Source organism: Alosa pseudoharengus, unplaced genomic scaffold (assembly GCF_046254945.1).
Source record: "Alosa pseudoharengus isolate Yale_2024_CS ecotype anadromous, Long Island Sound unplaced genomic scaffold, YU_APseudo_1.1 YU_APseudo_1.1_scf_7, whole genome shotgun sequence".
Taxonomy (NCBI): Eukaryota; Metazoa; Chordata; class Actinopteri; order Clupeiformes; family Clupeidae; genus Alosa; species Alosa pseudoharengus.
The window spans coordinates 6,477,121-6,499,626 of NW_027468859.1; the positions used below are offsets into that span (position 1 = coordinate 6,477,121).

The window sequence follows — 22,506 nt, forward strand, 5'->3', positions numbered from 1 at the left end:
GCTATGCTGAGTAAAAAAAAAAACAACACACTCTAAATGGGCTCTAAGCGAGTGCACAAAGGAACTACGTCTGCTCTAGTCCCAAGGGCATCAACTGCTTTGGAAACTGCTTGAACAGACCTTACTGTACATGTAGAGCCAAAGCCTTCAGGCTTCAACTGAGGAGCCGGGGGTCTGCCGTGTCCACTAAGGATGCAGTGTCCACCCCACTATGTTGGGACTACGAGAACTCAGAGGCTGCTGTGACTGTAGAAGGCGTTTGCCACTACACAGCTGCTACACAGTGAAGCCACTCTAGAATGTTCTCTCTGGAGCTGAAGTTTCCAGCTGTAAAGCAGTGTGTCTGCTGTAGGGAGCATCAAAGTCCGCATGCATGCACGCAAGCAAGCAACCCACACTCACATACACACACACACACACACACACGTACACACACACGCACACACACACACACACACACACACAAACACACACCGAATACCTGTGAATCCATGCTGAATGATAGTTGCTGGCTAATTAGCTTCATAACTAGCCGATTTAGAATGAAACTCTGTGAAAGAGCACATTTGTCACTGCCCCTGGGAAGACCTGAGAAAAAGAGAGAAAATACAGGAAACTGTTCCTTTCATCTCAGAAACTCTCTCCAGAGAGAAGATTTCAGGGGCCTGGTGCCTGACATCTGTGCTCAGAGGACACTGGTGACCCAGGCAAGAGGGATCCTACAGTTGCTGACCTCATAGTCATAGGCTAACATTTCCGTTATAAAACGGCATTTTAAAATGAATGCAATTTCTATCCATATGCACATTTGCTGTTCCGAAACTGAAATGGACTTCTGTCCACACTGGACCCCTGAAATGTGGCTTTCATGACCATTTGCACAACTCATGACCATTCGTGAGTTTAATCTAATTTAATTTATTTATTGAGAATTTCACTGCACTACATATCGTACCAAGGCATCAGCAAGGCCAGTAAATCCTGTACTTTGTTCTTGATGTTACATTCTCGCCAGCAGGCTAGTAGTGAAAGTCCTAAAGAGTAGATGGTGTCCTAAAGAGTAGATGGTGTTTTCTTATTGTTTTCTTCTGGAATAGAGGCATACCATTATCACATGATATGAACACAATGAATTAGGGAAGCCAGGGCTCTATAGTGCGCCCATTTCACTCGCACCTGCGAGTAAAAATTATGGCGTGCGAGTGCAAAAAAATATTTAGGCGCACTGGTGCGAATGACTTCTAACCATGTCAATGTTTGTCTACAAAATACACCGCAACATCGAGAAACATTACTGTGCAAACCATAGAATCACGTCGCGAATGCAGCATAAAAACTACACCTCCCATTAACGTTAGCAGTTTCACGTTGTGCCTTGCTAGTAGTCGCTTCTATCAAATCCAAGAGCGCGCAGAAAAAGCGGAAAGTTAGACCTAGCCAGCCAAGATGCAAAGATTGAAGAAATTAGTTCTTCTATCCACCGAATTCATCGGATATAGGAGGAACAGGATGAGATTCTGATAATGCAGTGAGAGAAGGAAAGGTAACATGCCTTTTAGCCCAGTTGACATATTGGCTGCAATATGCAAAATATAGCTGTAGCGAACAGGCACAAAAGTAGCCTCCTGTAATACTCCCATTTTATTCAAAGGTAGAACGCTACTGACAACTCCAGGCTTCCACGCATGCTTGTTTGTTTACACTGAATACAAGCTGAAGTGCAAAACGAAAGTTTGCCTACCTAACGTTTGCCTACTGCCCCCATCAATGCAGATATTTAAAAAAAAATATATATATATATATATATATATCCTTGATAGCCTATGTTGGGTTTTGTGGAAGAGAAAATGGACTGTTTTAGTAGTAGTATTAAGCAGTATGCAGTCAGATAGGTCACCATGGGCATATTTGGATTAGCTACAGATGGATTCACAAATAAATACATTTGGCAGGATACTTGATATACAGGCTAAATGCAAATGTGGCAATGTATTATATTATTTTACATTAACAAAATGTAGGAAAATAGAACAGACTGAAAATAAAGTAGGCACTGATCTTTAAAATCCTGTTTCCTGTAGCCTAAATGTTGTCATTCTTAATATTCGCAATTGGTGCACTGGCATTTTTAACTGTTAGCTGCAGTGTAATGTTAGATTATGTGTAAGTTAAGTACAGAAGTGACTGTGCGCCCAAATATTTGTCTGTGCTCCTAAATTTTTTAACTTGGGCGCACAAGTGCTCCTGGAAAAAAATGTTAGTGTAGAGCCCTGGAAGCAAACAATCAGGAAAGTAACATGGATTTCTAGTCATCGTTTTCAGATGTTTTCAGATATGCAAAGTTTTAAAATGAAAATGGGGCCAACAGCATTTTTAAATTGTTTCCATTTCAGTAGCTCGAAAACACCGAGTAGATGAGAGGCACAAACTTAAGAAAAGTGTTTTGAATTCAGATCAATCCAGCATAGTGTAGACATGGCCTTAGCTCCTCCCACAGCTGCAAATCAATTAACAAGACACTCAGGTGTCAGACTACAGGTTAAGAGTCGGACACTGGCCCCGGCTGTGGTGCGACTGGCTGGGGCACCTGCACCGTACAGGCGACCCGGGTTCGATTCCCACCCCGTGGTCCTTTCCGGATCCCACTCCCACTCTCTCTCCCACTCACTTCCTGTCATTCTCCACTGCCCTGTCTGATTAAAAGCTTAAAAATCCCCCCTTAAAAAAAGTAAAAACTACAAGAAGCCATAGTCTTTGTTCCTGTGAAAATCTTGTTCAATTTCAACTATACATACAGAACAACAACAACAACAAGTTGGAGGGCATGCATGTCCAGATCTCAGGTCAAAAGGCTGACATCACAAATTCCAACTTAATTGGTCAGGTTGTTTATTAATTTGTTTTGAATTGTTTTCGAAGTACAGATGTGTATATAACCACCAAAACATATTCTACATATCCAGCAGTGGATTCTCATAGACCCCTATAGAGGAAGAGAGTGCAATCTTATACCCTCATCATGACCTTCAAAGGGTGAATACTCTTAGGAAGGCGAGTGCAATCTCAACTACTCTTGTCCTTCTATCTGTGATGCTTTTGATCCTTAAAGGCAGAGTGTAGTCTCCTATCCACACACACTTTTACAAGTTAAGCCTTTGACAGGGAGAATGGAATCTTCTACCCCAATGTACTCCCCCCTTGTCGGACTCTCTGATCCGTAGCAGGCAGAGTGTCATGTCAAGGTTTTTGTGGGTGTCTGTGCAGATGCGTCCTCTCTGTCCCTGACACAAACATAGGCGCGCACACACACACACACACACACACACACACACACACACACAGTGAAAATGTGTCCTTCGGTGACTGAGTCTATTTCCTGCTGTAAGGTCTGTCACTAGAAATAGACAGCCTGCAATCCACACACACACGCACACACGCACACACACGCGCACACACACACACACACACACACACACACACTGGTAGGAGACAGGCTACATCCTGGCCCTTGACGGGTTATTAGGTTTGGCTGTGCGGCTCAGGCTCCTAATTAGTCCTCTCTGATAAGGAGTAATTTAGCTGCAGTTATCCTTGCCGCTCCACCGCACTGAGAGAGAAAAAAACACACTGCCTCCAACGCCAACGGAAATCTTTCAGGGACAAAAAGCTACACAGTGGAGAAAGGACAAGGCAATTACACTCCTCAGAGTCTTTTTCAGCTTTTCAGGGACAAATACCAAAATCCAATTCTGACCAATGAGACAGACATACATGACCTAGCACCGACATAAGTGGATATAGAATAGAATACATATGTTGATGTGTGCTATTTAAATAACTACATCACTGAGTTCTGTCTGTGACGTGCGTTTTGTTGTGTGAAAGCTCTGATCCACCGTGTCATGATACCATGGAAAGCTCCTATGTTCTGGCTCTCAGGCATTATTTTCAAGCTTTAATGTATTCTTTACATTCTTTTAAAAGAATGTATTAACATAAAATCACAGTCTATTCTACTTCAGTGTAATGTGTCAGACTACCATGGAGGTTACAGAGAAACCTGGTTCATTGTTTAAATTCCATGTCAGCTTGATGTCATTACTCATTTCTCCACCGCAATTTCTATATCTTGACAGAGTCTATTTCCTCTTGTGTGTGTATTTTGCTGTATATTGAGTTCTGTTTGCTGTTTATTTACTTCAGACTACAGTATGTACTGTGTGTGAGTATTGAGAATCAATCTACTTAACTCAGGCTGCAATAATATTACACTTGAGAGTGGACGCTACATTTCTGTTGCACAAATGTTTTACCAAGAGAGCCCCCGAGAGATGCTCAGTGTGAATTATTCACAATGCTAATCAATACTTTAAATCAAATCAGAGAATCCATTCACCTTCAATTAAGCTATAAGCCCCAATAGGTTGTAAGCTCCAGGGATATTAGAACAGCGAAGAGCCATAGTTTGGTTCGATGCGAAGCGAAGTGCATAAAACCAGTCTACAAAAGGGGAAAACCAGTGGAGTCTACCTCTACCATTTCAAAGTAGAGAGGGTCGGTTTTGTGGTCATAGCACCAGTCTGCAGTAGAGAGGGTCAGTTTTGTGGTCAAAGCACCAGTCTGCATTGGAGAGGCTAGTGTTGAGGTCAGCTTCTCCCGAAGCTTGATTTGTGCCTGAGATCTCTGACTCATCACTGATACTTAAGCTTCAGCCCAGAGAGTTCAGATTCATGTTTATAAATCATATAGGAGGTGCACTACCAGTCAAAAGTTTGGAAATTTCCATTCCACTCCATTATAGACAGAATACCATCAGTTGCTTTGTTTTTTAATCAGGGCAGCAGTTTTCAGATTACATTATGTGCTTACATAATTGCAAAAGGGTTCTCGACTGTTGTAGAAAGAAATGGCTGATCTTTAATGCAATATCTACATTGCCCATTATCAGCAACCATTCATCCAATGTTACAAAGGCACATTCTGTTTACTTATCTGATATCATTTTAAAAGGCTAACTGGGAAAACATTGGAGAACCCTTTTGCAATTATGTAAGCACATAATCTAATCTGAAAACTGCTGCCTTGATTAAAAAAACAATGCAACTGATCTCAACTGGTATTCTGTCTAATGGAGTAGAATGGAAATTTCTAAGTGACCCCAAACTTTTGACCGATAGTGTACCTCATGGCAAAATGGTCTGCAGCACGCTTGATTCCACTGATGCACATAATCAGCTGAGTGTGTGTTGGATCAAAGATACTGCTGGTTTCAACTAGGAGGTTATAGTTGTCCAGGCACTGAGTAACAAAGACTCCCTATTTCTGACGCACAACCTTGTAAACGTTGCATCAGTGGGTAACACTGCAGCACGGCAAATGGTGGGTCCATGAGAGTCTGAAAATAGAGCGTGTTTATGGTGGGTAATATGTGTGCAATATCAGTGGATATTGAAGAGACCAGCAGTGTTCTTCATCATTCTTGACCTACTGTGAGCCTCCCATCAACCTCTTGGCTCTGCCTCTTATCCTGTAATTTATACCAGTCTGTGCAGCCAAAAGTGTGTGTCTGTGTGTGTCTGTGTCTGTGTGTGTGTGTGTGAGAGAGAGAGAGAGAGAGAGCGAGAGAGAGAGAAAGACAATGTGTGTATGTCTATGTGAGTTCGAGTGTGTCTGTATGTGTGCATACGTACGTCTGTCTGTCTGTGAGTGTATGTACGCACATAAGATTGTTCACGGTTGTGTGTGTGTGTGTGTGTGTGTGTGTGTGTGTGTGTGTGTATGTGTGTGTGTTGGTGCAGCTGTGCATGCATTTATGCATTTGAAAACTATGAAACTACTGCACACGTGCCTATTTGTAATTCCAATAAGCACTCTTAATTCTGAATGAGAGAGAAGGAACAGAATGGGGAAAGAATTGAAAGGGGGAGGGAGAGATGGAAAGAGGGACAGATGAAAAAAAGAGGGAGAGAGAGCTGATAAAAAGAGGGCGAAAAACAGTTTCAATGTCTCTGTGGAGTGATGGTCCATGAGGAAAGGAGAGATTTGTGTGAACCTGATACAGCTGAATCGCCACAATCTGGCTCTGCAGATAATAAGGTCTATCTTTACAATCTACTGCCTTACCAACACACACACACACATGCACACATGCACGCACGCTAGCACACAAGCACACACGCACGCACGCAGGCACGCACACACACACACACACACACACATGCATGCACGCACGCACACATACACACACAAGCATACATACACACACCCAACACACACACACACACACACACACACACACACACACACACACACACACACACACACACACACACACACACACACACACAAACACAACAGGAGTTGCATTACAGTGTTGATAAGAAAACATAACAGCTCATGAATACTTCAATGGAAATGCTGAGCATTTAAGACTTAATTAGGTCAGCTCATCCAATCATCATCACATCAAAATAAACGTGATATGCACAAAGCAATTCTGTTCATCATCATCATCTGCTTATTCTTTTATGTCTTCATTATGTGGTCATTATGGCCTGTTTAATCTTTATATCCTCAGCTTCCAAAAACATCCCTGATCCATCCAGAACAATATATTAGACCAAGGGTGGGCAACTAATTTCCCCAAGGGGCCACATGACAAACTGGGACTGTTGAGGAGGGCCGGACTCAAAATACCGAACTCAAGTCTGAACTCAATTCTGTTCAATTCTATTCTGTTCTTGTATAACATTAAGTAAATCATATGGTTTTGTTTACTAGTCGTAAGAACAGATGAAAATGTGAGGGAGACAAAGGAAAAACAGCAATAGGCCTATTTAATCTATGTCCAGTATTTAATCCTCATTCCTCAAAATGATTTTTTGACATTGACATTTTTTTCAGTTTTCAAAGACTGATATAAAAAAGTACTACAATATCTATATAACTAGATGTACCGCAGAGCGGTACAAAATATGACCGCCGCCCAGTCCAGCACATTTTTTCCACAAAAAGAAATCACGCTGAAAGGCCTATATGATTCTAACTGTCTCACTAAATTGCATTATCCACACTCAATTCTCACTGGTATCTGCTAGACAACAAGTACCAAAACATGATTAGTTCATAGATTTTCACATGTAAAATTCATTTTATACAACCCCACCTCCATCTTGCCTGTTCATAATTCTGAGAAATTCTTGATTGTTTGTGTTATGTTTATGTTATGTGTGTGGGTGTGTGTGTGTGTGAGTGTGTGTGTGTGCGTGCTTGTGTGTGTGCCTGCGTATGTGTCTGTGCATGGAAGCGTACATATGTCTACTGTGTGAGTATGTGTCATACGTATGATTACTGTGTGAGTGTGTGTGTATCTGTTCTGTATCTGTCACATGTGTGCAAATGAAATGAGTTAACATGACCCCTGGAGGCAAATATACGGGAAAAAATGGTCATCCTAGGCCCTACAGTTCTCAAGATATTCACAGAGAACTGTGTCTGGCCTACCCTCCTTTCGGGGGGTCCAGTCCAGCGGGGGGCTACAGATCAAAACGAAAAATGACGGTTCCATGCTATCCATGTGGGGGTACATGCCCACCAAGTTTTGTGTACCCCGGTCTTTCAGTGTCCCGGGAATCCTTGTTGGTGTACGTCACTAAATGTACACATAAATTATTTTATTGTAAGGCCCCCCATGAACGAAAGTACACAAAACTTGGCATGCATTCGGAGGGTGTCATAATGATCCTACACTTTCAATTTCGTGCAGTTTTGACCATGTCAGCCAGAGATATTGTGATGAAAACACCTAATTTTTTGCTTTTTAATTTTTAACTAGGTGGCGCTATACATGAAATAAGTGGTAATGGGATGGGTTGACATGGCCCCTTGAGATCAACATACAAAAAAAAGGTGGACCTCCTAGGCCCTACGGTTCTCGAGATATTCACAGAAAACTGTCTCCGGCCACCTACAGGCCAGTTGGTGTATAGTAACATAAATTTATTTATTGTGTGGCCCCCCATGAACGGAATTCCACGAAACTTGGCGTGCATTCAGAGGGTGTCATAATGATCCTACACTTCCAATTGACCGATCCCAAGCCCCTCCTCCCATTGTCAGTCCCATAGTTACTGTTGCTAAGTCGGACAAGTTTGCAGGAAAGTGTGCGAGAACGCGTGTTCAACATGGGGACGCAGCACCCCCATTTAGCCTAGTGCAACAGTGTATGCTGGATTTCTGGGCGTCAAGTAATATTGATATATTCAAAAAACAGAGGTCAGAAAGGCCTTCAGTATGCAGAAGGACACATTCACAATGTCCGCTGTCATCAACGAGGTGGAACACCACAAATTGAGGACAAAAAAATCCGGTGTCGTGGATCTTAATGGGATCCGGATAAACAATTAGCACGTTATCCCGAGCAGGTAGTTTACCTTATTTGCTGCAGATGTGACTCTGATTCAATAAACAGGTCTGTGCGAACATATGGTGTTGACGTGTCCATAACAAAATCTAACCATATTTCGAGGATTAGTAAGACGGGACCAAGTGCTGCAGATCCAAGTTCACGCAACTTGGGAGAGTGACTAGCCTGTTAAGCAGCTCATGTTGGGGAGGTGGAGAGAAGCTTCTCTTCGGTAGGCCGAGAGTCTACTTATTTTTTTGAATGGCTGCTTTAGAAGGAAGAGTTCAAATAAACATGATACAAGTGTATTGAAAAGAACCCAATCCGAGTTCAAACTCATACCACGCATAGGCTATCTGCAGTTTGCAGACGTGGTTTGTCTTGCACTAGACTTCATCATTATGCTATAATTAATTTAAACGTGGGCAATGTAGTAGGCTAGGTCTAATATTGGCAATTTCGAGACTGCATAGCCTATAGCAAGGCATAGTTTTGAATCAGCACATAATTCGATCTTTAGAAGACATTGTCTATCTCTCGTTCAGCCATCAATAATGCATCGCAGTAGGCTAGTATTGCGTTTGTTGAAAAAATGATCATTAGCCTATTTCTGTCAACAGTCTTCTATCCCAAGTTAAACATGACAATGTAGCAAAGCTGAAAGTATGTTCTTGATGTGTGTAAGGCGATACGTGATTGAAGGTGTAGCCTTTTGCGCGTCTTCCAATCGTATGAATGTGCGAGTTCAGTTCCTGCAAGGTAGGTATATTTTTTTTGCGTAGGCTTATGTTGTCGTTTCATCAGTGGAAACCAGATTTAGTTATGTTTTTGTGTGTAGTTATGAACACAAATAAAGGGAACATTTTCGTACACACTCAGATTTCTTTAGGCTACTGAAAAGTAGCAGCCTATCCAAAGTTATGCAAAGTTAGGCCTATGTGTGTTAACGTTTTACACGGTCAGGATATCGGATGTCACTTCTACAAGTATCTCAGAACCTTTTTGAGCTCTTTAGTTATTTAGTTTCTTAGGCTACTCGCAAAAGAAGCATTATAGCCTTCGCATAACTGGCGTATTGTCATACAGAACGGACACTAGAAAATTCAAAATTGACCGAGGTTGACCGAGGTCCTCCAAAGTCCTCATTGTGACATAGTAAAAGGGGGCGGGGCTTGGGATCGGTCAATTTCGTGCAGTTTTGACTAAGTTAGGTCACAGATACCTGCGATTACAACACCTCATTTTTACTTTTTTGTGTTTAACTAGGTGGCGCTATACATGAAATGAGTGGTTATGGAATGGGTTGACATGGCCCCTTGAGATCAACATACAAAAAAAAAATGGTCCTCCTAAACCCTACGGTTTTCGAGATATTCCCAGAAAACTGTGTCTGCCCTACCCTCCTTTCGGGGGTCCAGTCCAGCGGGGGGGCTACAGATCAAAACGAAAAACGATGGTTCCATGCTATCCATGTGGGGTTACATGCCCACCAAGTTTCGTGTACCCCGGTCTTTCAGTGTCCCGGGACTCATTGACGGAAATTTGGGCATGCGAAAAAAAAAAAAAAAAAAATCTGACTAAACCTATATGACCGCCGCTTCGCTGCGCGGCGGTCATAATTAGGCTAGGTCATGAAAATGTGAAGGAGTCAGTACAACCGATAGGCCGTGCCACCATTTCATCAACACTCAGCAATATTTCATCATTAAATCATTATCTATTCTATTTCTTCTTTAATTATCATTAAATTAAGTCTATGCAGAATTAGACTACGAAAATGTGGAGCAGACAAGAGTAGGCTGTCATTAGTTAATCAACATGCACAAAGAAAACTATTTTAAAAATGTAGGCTGTTTTTGCTTTAACTTTATGCACATAACTGTGATTGGTGAACTCGCTCTGTGTGTTGAGCCGGCTGCTTCAAGCAACCTGTGGGTAGTAGCATCATACTAGTTCGCTAACATAAGCTTTGCAAATAAACTCAGACATATTTTGGTTACAATTACGGGGTTATCCGATTGTAAACTGTCTATCTGCCAGTAACGTTTTGAAATGAACACTTCGTATCGCCAACGAGCAGCAGTAGGAGTTCGTTCTAACAACCTTTGCGGTGGTGAGCGACGCAGACATAAGAGACACAAAACTTTGAAAGGTTTACGCCGACGTAAAGGCAACTGCATTGTGTCGACGCAGAAGCATTTTTCTATTCACCAGCACATCAGTGAGGGTGTTTACGTCGCCGCATCCACGCACAAATGTATGGGCGTACAAATAGCAGTCGCTTTCAAAATAAAAACAACGATATTGATTTGCATGCATTATCTCTATGCTAGGCTCTTGACTATTGTTCTTTCACGGACCTTACGCGGGCCGGTCAGGGAAAGCCCACGGGCCGGATGTGGCCCGCGGGCCGTATGATGCCCATGTATGTATTAGACCATGCACTGAACATACATGTACACATGAATGCATACAAGAAATCAGAACCAGTATGTGTGTGTGTGTGTGTGTGTGTGTGTGTGTGTGTGTGTGTGTGTGTGTGTGTGTGTGTGTGTGTGCTTATAGGTCAATGATTGTCCTTCATATTATCATGTTGTAATTTGATTTTATATTGTAGGAAAATGTCTGTATCCTCCTCACTTCTCTCTTTCTCTCTCTCGCTCTCTCTCTACTCTACTTTCTACCATTTAAACTCTCTTTCCTTTTTTGTGGACACACACACAAGCACACACACACACACACACACACACGCACACGCACACATAAGTAATTCATCTTAGCTGGAAGTCTACTAGAAAAGTTCAGGTACTGGATCAGTAGCTGCATAATTAGCACCCCCTGTGGACACACACAATTAAGGGGAGGTCAGTGGTGACCTTCAGGTTCGTTTACCTATTCACTTCCTCACCTACTCAGCCTCCCCTTTAACATATATTTCAGATGGTGGTGGCATTTCTTATTTTACATTGCAGCTTGGTATTTATTTACCCTAAAAGTGCAAGTCGCAACAATGGGAAAAGATTGGTAACATTTGAACTCAACAGCCAATCACATAGCCTCCTTAGTGTTCTGAGATCTAGTTTATGGTTTAGTCTGAGCCATAGTTGTTTTCTGTTGACAGAGCCAGAACTGTTATTACCACAGAAACACAGAAGTATTACCACAAAACACGCACATACAGAATAGACAGCTTGAAATGAGACAACCAAACAAAAATTGAAATAAACTATAGAAAACACAACTTGATGTCCTTAAACTAAATTAGTTGGTAGTAGAACTGATAAAAGCAAAAGTATAAAAGCAATATGGCACTCATGATCTATGATCTATTTTATTATAGAATGCTCAATCTGTTCTCAACAAAAAACAAAAAACAAAAAAAACTACATTCCCCAGTCTTTGTCTATAGCTGGACTTCCATGCTCTTCAAAAAAGAGAGACAGTGATTGCTGGCTGGTGTGACCTCAGTACTAAGGTTTAGGGAAGCGGCCGTGTTCTTGTGTAGATGAGTCATTTACTGTAATCCACACTGCTGTTTATGGGTGTATAATGAGGCAAGGGCTATCCTCTGCACAGCTATGAGTCTCCAATAATGATCAATCACCTATGGCTAACATATTTCTCTTCCTCTCTCTCCTCCTCTCCCTCTCCCTCACACACACACAGATTTTTCACACACACAAAGAAAGAGAGCTCACTTATTTCTTTGTGTGTGTGTGTGTGTCTCAAATCAGCTCCAGTGTGTGAGGCTGTTTAATTAGGAGGTGATGTGCTCATTAAAAATGACAGGTGAGTCGTCTAGGCAAGTATTTCCATAAGAAAGGCTAAGCATTCAATTAAAGGTGACTACAAGTCCCATGATGCCCAATGTTTGACAGTAATGGGTATAAGACTGGAGGTACAAGCAGTGGAGTCAGATAAGGGAACATTGAAAAATGCAGGAATAAAATTCACATTTAAAATACATGCACACACACACACACACACGCGCTCACACACGCACTCAATCTGTCTGATGTTCTGGGCACTTAAGGCAGACATATTCATATTTAAGATGTGGAAATAAATAATGTAAATACACTCCATGTCTTCCTCACTGAAAGAGTTATTTGCACATCTATATATAACTTAGAAAGGTCTCATTAATTTAGCTCCATCACAGCTCTTCTCCTGTGCAACCAACTCACCATATCCTCAACACAACTCTTTCTATTTCATCTGATGATGACTGTTACTTATATACTATCATGGCATAGGGTCTGTAAATCATATATTATGCAATCCAAACACAACTACAACAAAGTACCATTTGTTTTTAAAGATTAATGCAGTGCATGATTACAATATACCTAAGCTCTTTTAAAATCTACTTGATCTCTGTTAAATCAAATCACACTGTACTGCTATTAGCTAATCATTGTGGTGCTATTTGCTTTTATTGCTACTTTGCCATTATACTGCTACTTGCTAACTAATACTACCACTACTACTACAACTACTACTACTAATACTATACTACCACTACTACTACAACTACTACTACTAATACTAATACTACTGTAATACTACTATACATACATACTACTATACAAATACTATTACTACTATGACTACTACTAGCTTGATGAAATGCACACACTTCTGTTACCACACTGGACAGAGAACTCCCATTGGGTCTGGTCTGTTGAGACAATATAGAAGCTAATCTATTCTCATTCCTCTCTCTCTCTCTCTCTCTCCTTCACTTCTCCTTTTCCCTTCGCACTGCATAAATATGAATGTGAAAGAATGTATGAATATCAGTGTCATACTCATACTACATTCAAATATTCTCCGTTACTGTGCCATTGTGTCTTGGAAAATGCATTATAAGGGTTTGCTAGCTACTCTGCCAATGGACAGCAGCTTCACTTCCTAACAGGATAGACTCCTGGATGAGTTGATGTAATATTTCAGCACATACACAAGATCAGCTCAGCTTACACACTGCTTTTTAATATAAAGAGACTTATCTAGCACATTCTCATATGATCATTTTAAATTAACAAGAGTTTATTTTAAGACAGAGAGAGAAAGAGAGAGAGAGAGAGAGAGAGAGAGAGAGAGAGAGAATGTTCCCCTCCACCAAATATATCCATACCCCGTAGCATTGTACAGTGAGTGATCTTCACAATCAAACTGCATGCAAAATAGGCCTGACCAATGGATCTCTCTCACTCCCCGATCCGTCTTTTACTTTAAGTGTCTCTGAAGGGTTAGACTAGGTACAATAGTCTCAGCTGCTCACAAAAAATACCCTTCCCCAGAAGAAACAGTTCTAAGAAGGCATATCTCCAATAAGTCTGTGGTAGTAGAAAGTAGTAGATTCTCTCTTCCATATGTTCAAGACAGACCCAGTGTCTCTCTCTCTCTCACACACACACACACACACACACACACACACAAAGCGTCTGTCAATCTCAATCTACAGCTCATTCTCTCAGACCTTACAGGCCGATTCCACAACTCTCCCCATTCCCATCTTGTCAGAATGTGGAGTGAAGGCAGAAACCCTCCTCAGGTCACATACACCTGCCACAACCTTCCACTGCCCCCCCCCCCCCCCCCCCCCAAACACACACACACACACACACACACACACACACACACACACACACACACTAACACACACACACACACACACACACACACACACACACACCTCCTGTCCTATCTCATCTGATGGTGTCTTGCATCTCTAACAATCCTGTCTCTCCCCAGTCAGGCTCCCCACAGGCAGTCGATCTCCAAGCTCTGTCCGCTCTTCTTCTCTTCCCTCACAGCACACAATCAATTCAGCCATTTATTGCCACTAACACACACACACACACACACACACACACAAAATGTGTGCATTCTTTTGCATAAGGCTCTAAGTGAGAGATGTCAGTCATCTGCTTGGGACCTGGAAGTGACATCACATCAGAAAGAAGTGTCACAGTGTTTTTGGCTTTTCTTGGGCGTACAGGAATCAAGAAGCAATGCTGACAGACTAAAGAGGCCGTGGAACTGTCAGGAAGGATGAAGTGCTTCAAGTGCTTTTATTGTTTCACACACACACTTTAACAATTTAACAAACTCTACTCACATAGGGCTCAGACCAAGCCTGCTGATTCATTGACCAACCAAAGTATGTCCGACTCCACTACAATATGCCCCCTTCCAGCTTGCAAGTATTTGTCTTTTTCCGGTTGACCTATTATGTCACAGACCAAAACAATTAACAAACAATTTAGCTGGTGGCAAATTGGTATCATGTTGAGCGGTGAATTGGACCTTTTTACAGCGTTATGTACGCTTCATTTCTTATACAAATGAGATGTACGCTACTCCTTGGTAATATAGGGCCCTATGATTTCCGCAATGCGGTAAACGCAAAAGGAATCATGGAATCTACACATCAAAACGGAATTCTCTTATAGACATAGAATTGCACAGAATTTGCAGATATTCTGTTGTCTCAAAAAATAAAACGGAATTTGGAAAATAATAAAAACGGATTTCATAGGGCCCTAGTAACAGTGTTATCCAAAGACAGCGCCGCCACTTCTTCTGTTACTTCTGAGTCACAGAGAGGCCAGGTTGGCTCCAATTGAACGCATTCATCTAGGAATAATTTGCCTACCAACAGCATTATGTGGGTATGTTAGTCCGACTTTCAGAAATTCGATTCAGTACAATTTCAGTCGGATTAACATGTTTACATGTATTTAATAAGTCCGGTTTTAGTAGGACGAACACAATAATTCGATGTTTTCTAACGTCATGTAAACAGACTGACTGTGAGCTTTATCCTCAGAAAAAAGACTACAATCTCTTTGCTCTAAGGTCCCTATCTCTCACCACTCTCTATTTCTCAACCACACTGACACCTTCGTACGCTGACACCTTCTTTTCTCCACTGTTCTTGCGCTGTCTTTTGTCATCTTTTTGTTTTACCAAGCTAAACTTTTCCAACCTTGTTATTTATCTCTAAAGAATTTACTTTCTTCTTTCTTTTATTTATCCTCTTTCTGTCTCATCCTTTGATGTATTCAATCTGTCGTTCCTCTTTGCACTTTTTATAAAACCTTTCCAAATGTGTCCCGATGAAATCACTTTCTTTCTGCTTTGTTTCCATTGTTTAGTCTCTCTCTATCTATTTCTTTCTCTCAGCCACTCAAAGGAGCATCCAAACAATAAACGCCTCACACCCCCGCTTCACTCACATCAGGCTGTTCTCATTAAACTTTCGTACGAAAAGCTACTAAAAGTAGTGCACTACATTCCGTATGATTTCCACGTAATTATGAGCCAGGACGCCTGGCCACGCCCACAGTGACTGATGTAGCCAGGACCACGACTATGTGCACTGCAGGCTGCTGTGAGTTAAAAAATAAATACAAATAAAAAAGGAGCAAAATGTCTTTGGACTGGAATAAATGTATTATTTGAAAGTAGTATCTAGGGCTCGCAAGTGCGTTGTTTGGATGTAATGCAAAATATCGTTGGTAAAGGAAGAACATGTTGGCTTTCTCCTGTAGCCACGCACTGGGGTAAGCGAAGTTTTGGCAGCACAGACTCACGGGCCAAGGATGTTTGGATGATTATCATGGATTATCATTATCATGATAATCATTGATGATTATCAACAATAAAGACTCCATGCAGTTTGCATAAAATATTTCCGCGGAATTTGCAACAAACAAGCCAACAAACACGGGTAAGTGGTTATTCAAAATGTGGTTCAAATTATTCAAAATTACTAAACATTATGTGCAATAAACTGACACTTCGAATAGCCCCGGCTGCTTTGCTCTACTTTGATCTGTAAAATGTCACATGCAGCCATGCATGCCAAAATTCTGCTTAGCCTAGGCCTACTGCACGTTAATTATAGGCGGTTCTTCACAGTGCAAGTAGAACGCTCCATTGACTTGAATCAGAGCCATATAAAGGTACCTTTATATGGCTCTGACTTGAATGGGATTTCCCAAAGTTCTAGGTCATTATTTTCGTCTAATGACCGCTGTCAGTGACAACGGATTTTCATTCAAAAGTGAAGGCAAACGGTTGTGTTTGATTCAAGTTCAGCGTGTGTTGCGAACTATTTGTTAATAAAATGATAATATACATTATCCCTTTTAATGTGCATTAGGCGTGGTTCGGCCTGTCGGAATGACCGGCGTTCTATACATTATATCCCTTACATAATTAATGTGCATTAGGCAATAGGCGCGATTTTCATTCAAAAGTGAAGGCAGACGGTTGATCAGCTGTGTTTGATTCAAGTTCTGCGTGTGTTGCGAACTATTTGTTTCTCAGCAAAAGCCACAACGCAACGGTAACATATAAATGTAAAGAGATATATCGTGGAGTTTATTTCCTCGTTTTGGCAAGTAGCCGTAGGCCCTATAAGCGTTAAAAAATAAATAGGCCTAAGACAGGGCGAACCGGACCGCGTTCTATTACATTATCCCTTACATAATTAATGTGCAGTATAGGCAGTATAAGCGCGTCGGGGTGCGGTTCGCCCTGTCTGGCCTATTACAATGTAATATTTAGTATTCATTATTTACTGCTTAGCTGGGATGATGATAATCCTGCTTTTAAAGCATACCCGCGGGCATGTATAATTGGGCCACGGCATTTCTACAGGAATGGCATGTCTAAATGGGCACTCGTTCATAACTATAGTTAGCAGCCTATATCTTCCTTGCACTGTTTGTGTTTATTGTTGTTGTTGTTGTTTATGTTTGATTATTTGCTAGACCTATTGCTAGGCCTATTATTCTGTTCAAATTATTTAACCTATTATTAGTGGTAGGGTTGTTATTATTAAGATTGTTGTTATCTGCAAAACCCATCATTTTTTACTAGATGATGTTTCGTCAAAAAGTCAGAAGGTGGAGCCGATGAGTTTAATTCGGGACTACGCTGCCGAGTGAAAATGCAACATTAGGCCTACTTCTTTCTTTCGCTTGCCTCATCATTGAAAAGTAAGTAAACCATTCCGGCATTTAAACTATTACTAAATAAGTAAATACTTTTTATGAAATCTCTGTTGTCTGAGCAGTTTTGATGTTTGAAGTTAGCATGAATTATTTCTCTCATTTTGTGAGTTAGCACGCTTTTTAGCACTGTCATATTAGGCCATAAAGCAGTCAGTCTGTTAACGTTAACATTGCTATGTCTAGCAATGCATTGTTCCTGACGTCAGCTTCCTATTTTTTTTACATAGTTTACTTTTACGGTAGGCCTATATTGATAGCACATCTAACGATCTGTCTATGTGAAATAGACACATAGAACATATCATAGCATAAATAAGATGATATAAGATAATGTAGCCTATAATGTACCTAATGTAGCCTATACAATTATCTTGTAAAATTAATAAAAGTGAATCATTGAAGTCTTTCAGATAAACAGAGGTGTTATAGTTTTTTTTTGAATGCTTAAACACAACTGTGATTCTTATAGCACAATTTCTAAAACTATTAATACTTATAGCAAAACCACTCACTGAGTTCGCAAAACTAAAAGCACAAACACTGCTTTGCACTCAGTTTGCAATTTTGCACAACTGTAGGCACAATTCACTGCACAGCACTCTTTTTGCGGAACTGTAAACACAACTCACTGTTTTACACTCAATTTCCAAATGATCAACACACTCCTGGCAAATCATACACATGTATGGCTATTATTTACACTATTTTGCCAACTCTCTGGCACACTTTCTCATGTGAAAACTGTTTGAGATAATTAGTTCACTTTGCAATCAGCCTAAGCACTATAAATAAGCCAAAGGTAATGTACAATGGGTACAATGAAGGGAGCAGGAAGAGTTAGAAGAGAAAGAAATAGCCCTTTTTCAGACAAAACAACAGTCTACATGTGGGGATATGGTCATGTCAGGCCTGGATACATCATTCCAGAATATATTTTTCCCAGTGCCTTGGACTAGGACATTGCATGTGATGTAGACGGAATTTTGAGAGAGACGACCCAATGTAGACTGATTTGTTTTGTCTCAGTGAAATTGCTATTTTGTGTTTTGACTTGGGAAAAACACACTTTTGTTTGTTCTGATGTGTGTAAATAAACACCAATACTTGAAGTTTGGATCCCTGTATGTTTACAGAACTATGACAAAAGTATGACCTCAAACTGACGTAGTCTACCTAAAGCAAAAGCCAGATGTGTTTTTTATTCAGACCATCAGTGTGTAGTTGGCACATTGTGTACTTATTATTGTGATGGCTTGTGTTTACTGTTTGATACGAAAACACCATTTTTATGAAGGTGTGAAGAGTTAAGCAAGGTGTGTTAGCTTTTGCAAGAGAAGAGTTTTGCAAAAAAAAGCCATAGTTACAAAAAATGTGCTTACAGTTTTTTCTGATTGCTTAAGCACATTTTTTGTAACTATGGCTTTTTTTGCAAAACTCTACACACAAATAGCTATTTCTTTCTCTTCTTACCCTTCCTTTTCCCCCTCCTCGTCCTCCTCTTGCTCCTCCTTGTCCTCTTCCTTTAACTTCACCTCCTTGTCCTTGTCATCCTCTCCTACCCATTGTACATTACCTGTGGCTTATTTATAGTGCTTAGGCTGATTGCAAAGTGAACTAATTATCTAAAACAGTTTTCACATGAGAAAGTGTGCCAGAGAGTTGGCAAAATAGTGAAAATAATAGCCATACATGTGTATAGATTTGCTAGGAGTGTGTTGATCATTTGGAAATTGAGTGTAAAGCATGAGTTGTGTTTACAGTTCCGCAAAAAGAGTGCTGTGCAGTGAATTGTGCCTACAGTTGTGCAAAGTGTGTGTTACAAAATTGCAAACTGAGTGCAAAGCAGTGTTTGTGCTTTTAGTTTTGCGAACTCAGTGAGTGGTTTTGCTATAAGAATCAATAGTTTTAGAAATTGTGCTATAACACGTCCCACCTTCCTACTGACTTTGACATATCATAAGGCCATATATTTTCTGAAAGCCCAATATCACATTATAAGCTATTGTTTCTTTGAGTCTGGGTAACTAATGGGACAAAACATGCTGTTATAGGCTACTACCCTTTTTCTGAAATAACAAGGAATACAACCGCATTTCTGTGTCCAAAATATTGCATTTCTGCAGTGTGCGATGCAGTAGTACGTAGTGCAATGCAGCTTTTAATGTCCAAAGTACAGTATTTTCCTGAATATGAACTACAGATATTCCTACAAAACTACAGTGTGGAGACCTGAAGTTGTGGAGTTATATTTTATAGTATTGTAGTATTTGAATATTTACCCAGAACAGTTTTACCCTTGTCTCACCAATATACATATCTGTGAAATGCAGTAGTGATAAAAGTAAAGGTGTCCTGATATTTTATTCAGGGATGGTCTTGCAATGTTCTCTAAACATATCTTAAATTTCTCCCATCTACTTATGTTTTCACAGATCCTTGCTCCTGATATCCTGATGTATGGGTTGCATTATATATATATGGATTTTTTCATTATATGACTCCAACAGAACACCTACACAAAGGAGCTCAGCCAGCATGTAAACAAGGCCTTGTTTGTCCACTTCCTGAAGGGGCTGAAGCATGCTGGCCTGGACACCTCAGTCCTTGCTTCCATTTACAGCTGTGTTGTGGAGCACATTCTCACATCCTATGGTCTACTGCAGTGGGTGGCTATATCGGTACAGAGGACAATTGGCAGCAATCTACTAATTATCAATGACCGTTACATTAGTAGGAATATATGAGGCTTTCTACAGGTATTTTGCTAAACATAGAGGTTGCTATGGTAGTGGTTGCTAGGTTATTGCTAGGGTAATTGAGAAGGTTGCTATGGTGTTGTTACAGGATATATGGTGGTTGCTATGCAGGTTTCTAGGGTAATCATGTTGGTTGCTATGGTGGTTTCTAGGTTGGCATTGTAGTGGTGGTTGCTAGGTTGTTGATAGGGTAATTGAGAAGGTTGCTAGGGTAGATATGGTGGTTGCTATGGTAAATTAAGTGGTTGCTATGCTGGTTGCTAGGGTAATTGAGATGGTTGCTAGGGTAGTCATGTTGGTTGACTATCAAAGTGGTTGCTAGGTTGTTGATAGGGTAACCGAGAAGGTTGTTAGGGTGTGGCTAGGGTAGATATGGTGGTTGCTATGCTAAATAAAGTGGTTACTATGCTGGTTGCTAGGGTAATTGATATGGTTGCTAAGGTAGTCATGTTGGTTGACAATATCAAAGTGGTTGCTAGATTATTGCTAGGGTAATTGAGATGGTTTCTAGGGTCGATATGGTGGTTGCTATTATAAACATAGTGGTTGCTATGGTAGTGGTGGCTAGGTTGTTACTACGGTAACTGAGAAGTTTGCTATGGTGTTGCTAGGGTAGATATAGTGGTGGTTATGCTAAAGAAAGCAGTTGCTATGCTGGTTGCAAGGTTAATCATGTTGGTTGCAATGGTGGTTGCTAGGCTGACATTATGGTGATAGTTGTGAGGTTGTTGGTAGGGTAATTAAGATGGTTGCTAGGTTGTTGCTATGGTACTTATGTTGGTTGCTGCTAAACATAGCGGTTGCTATGGTGGTGGTTGCTAGGTTGTTGCTAGGGTAACTTAGAAGTTTGCTATGGTGTTGATTGGGTAGATATGACAGGGATTATGCTAAATTAAGCAGTTGCTATACTGGTTGCTAGGGTAATGATGTTGGTTGATAATATACAATGGTTGCTAGGTTGTTGCTAGGATAATTGAGATGGTTACCAGGGTCGATATGGTGGTAGCTATGCTAAACATAGCCGTTGCTATAGTAGTGGTTGCTAGGTTGTTACTAGGGTAACTGAGAAGGTTGCCATGGTGTTGCTAGGGTAGATATGGTGGAGGTTATGCAAAGCAGTTGTTATACTGGTTGCTATATATTTTCTGAAAGACCATCGCCTCTTGTAGGTCAAATAATATGAATTAAGACATGTCCCACCTTCCTACTTACTTTGGTATATCATAAAGTGTACATAGGCCCATATTGTAGATTGAGAAACCAATATAACTATAGCCTGTAGATGTCAATTAATATCAATTAAGACATGTCCCACATTCCGACTTACTTTGGTGCATCATATATGCTTAAGCAATACTGCCATTTTTGCTCTTATACTATAAAAATCCATAATCACATTAAAAACGCTTACTAATTACAATTGTTTTTGAGAGTGAATTTCTGTAAATCTTGCTTGAAATTGTACCCGTATGTTAATTGACTATCATACTATTTTATTGTCATCCTTCTTTGGGACTTGAGTACTTCATTATCCCCTTCATGTATCAATGTACAATGTACATTAAAGCATCTTTGATTGGAAAGGAGTCTCACTGATTTTTTTCCATGTTAATAATTACTTGAAAATATACAATTGTCTTTCACCTGTACTGGTTCTATATGTTCTGACCACTGACTGACTGCACTTTTATTATAATCAGCAAGGACAAGACTTAAATTAACCTCAGATAAGTCTGTTTTCATCCCATGCATTATATGTGCTAATGTTGTGAAGTAATTGGTGTGACCCTACAAAGGCCTGTCTGACATATGACCTATTAACCTACGCTTATATGGGATTGGAGTGAAATTACCTCACACATTCAGAAACCTCAAAGTGAAATGACCTCACACATCCAGGAAGCTACAGCAACACACACTCAGCTACAGGTCTCAAATACGGCAAACCAATTGATTTCTATCCCCTTTATCAATTTGTGCCACATATTATTAGTTGAAATTTACTGGTGTAAGCTTATCTGACATTTGCAATTCATGGACATACATATTGGGTTTGCATTTTTAACTAGAATATATTATAGACTGATTCAATTTGACATGTAACATCCTTGGATGACACAAAATATATGTGTGAAATGGAATCAACCCCAACACACATTCACAGACTCTGTAGCACCTTTTTTTTAAATATATTTGGCTCCGCCTCCTGGCAACACACAAGCAGCTAGAGGTCTCAAATTTCACAAACTATTTTGTTTTTACCCCCTTATCAATATATGTGCCACATGTTGGTATTAGTTGGTAATAACTGGTG

General features: G+C 40.4%; 1 protein-coding gene and 1 long non-coding RNA gene across 3 annotated transcripts in view; one reads left to right on the top strand and one right to left on the bottom strand.

The window, feature by feature from the left end:
* The window catches only part of otofa (otoferlin a), a 147,157-nt gene that overhangs the window by 103,471 nt on the left and 21,180 nt on the right, over nt 1-22,506 (bottom strand). The window lies entirely within an intron of this gene.
* Nucleotides 15,717-21,775, top strand: LOC143109549 (uncharacterized). Its single transcript, XR_012983898.1, has 3 exons — nt 15,717-16,145; nt 17,303-17,421; nt 19,869-21,775. It is a non-coding gene; the product is annotated as an uncharacterized LOC143109549 (long non-coding RNA).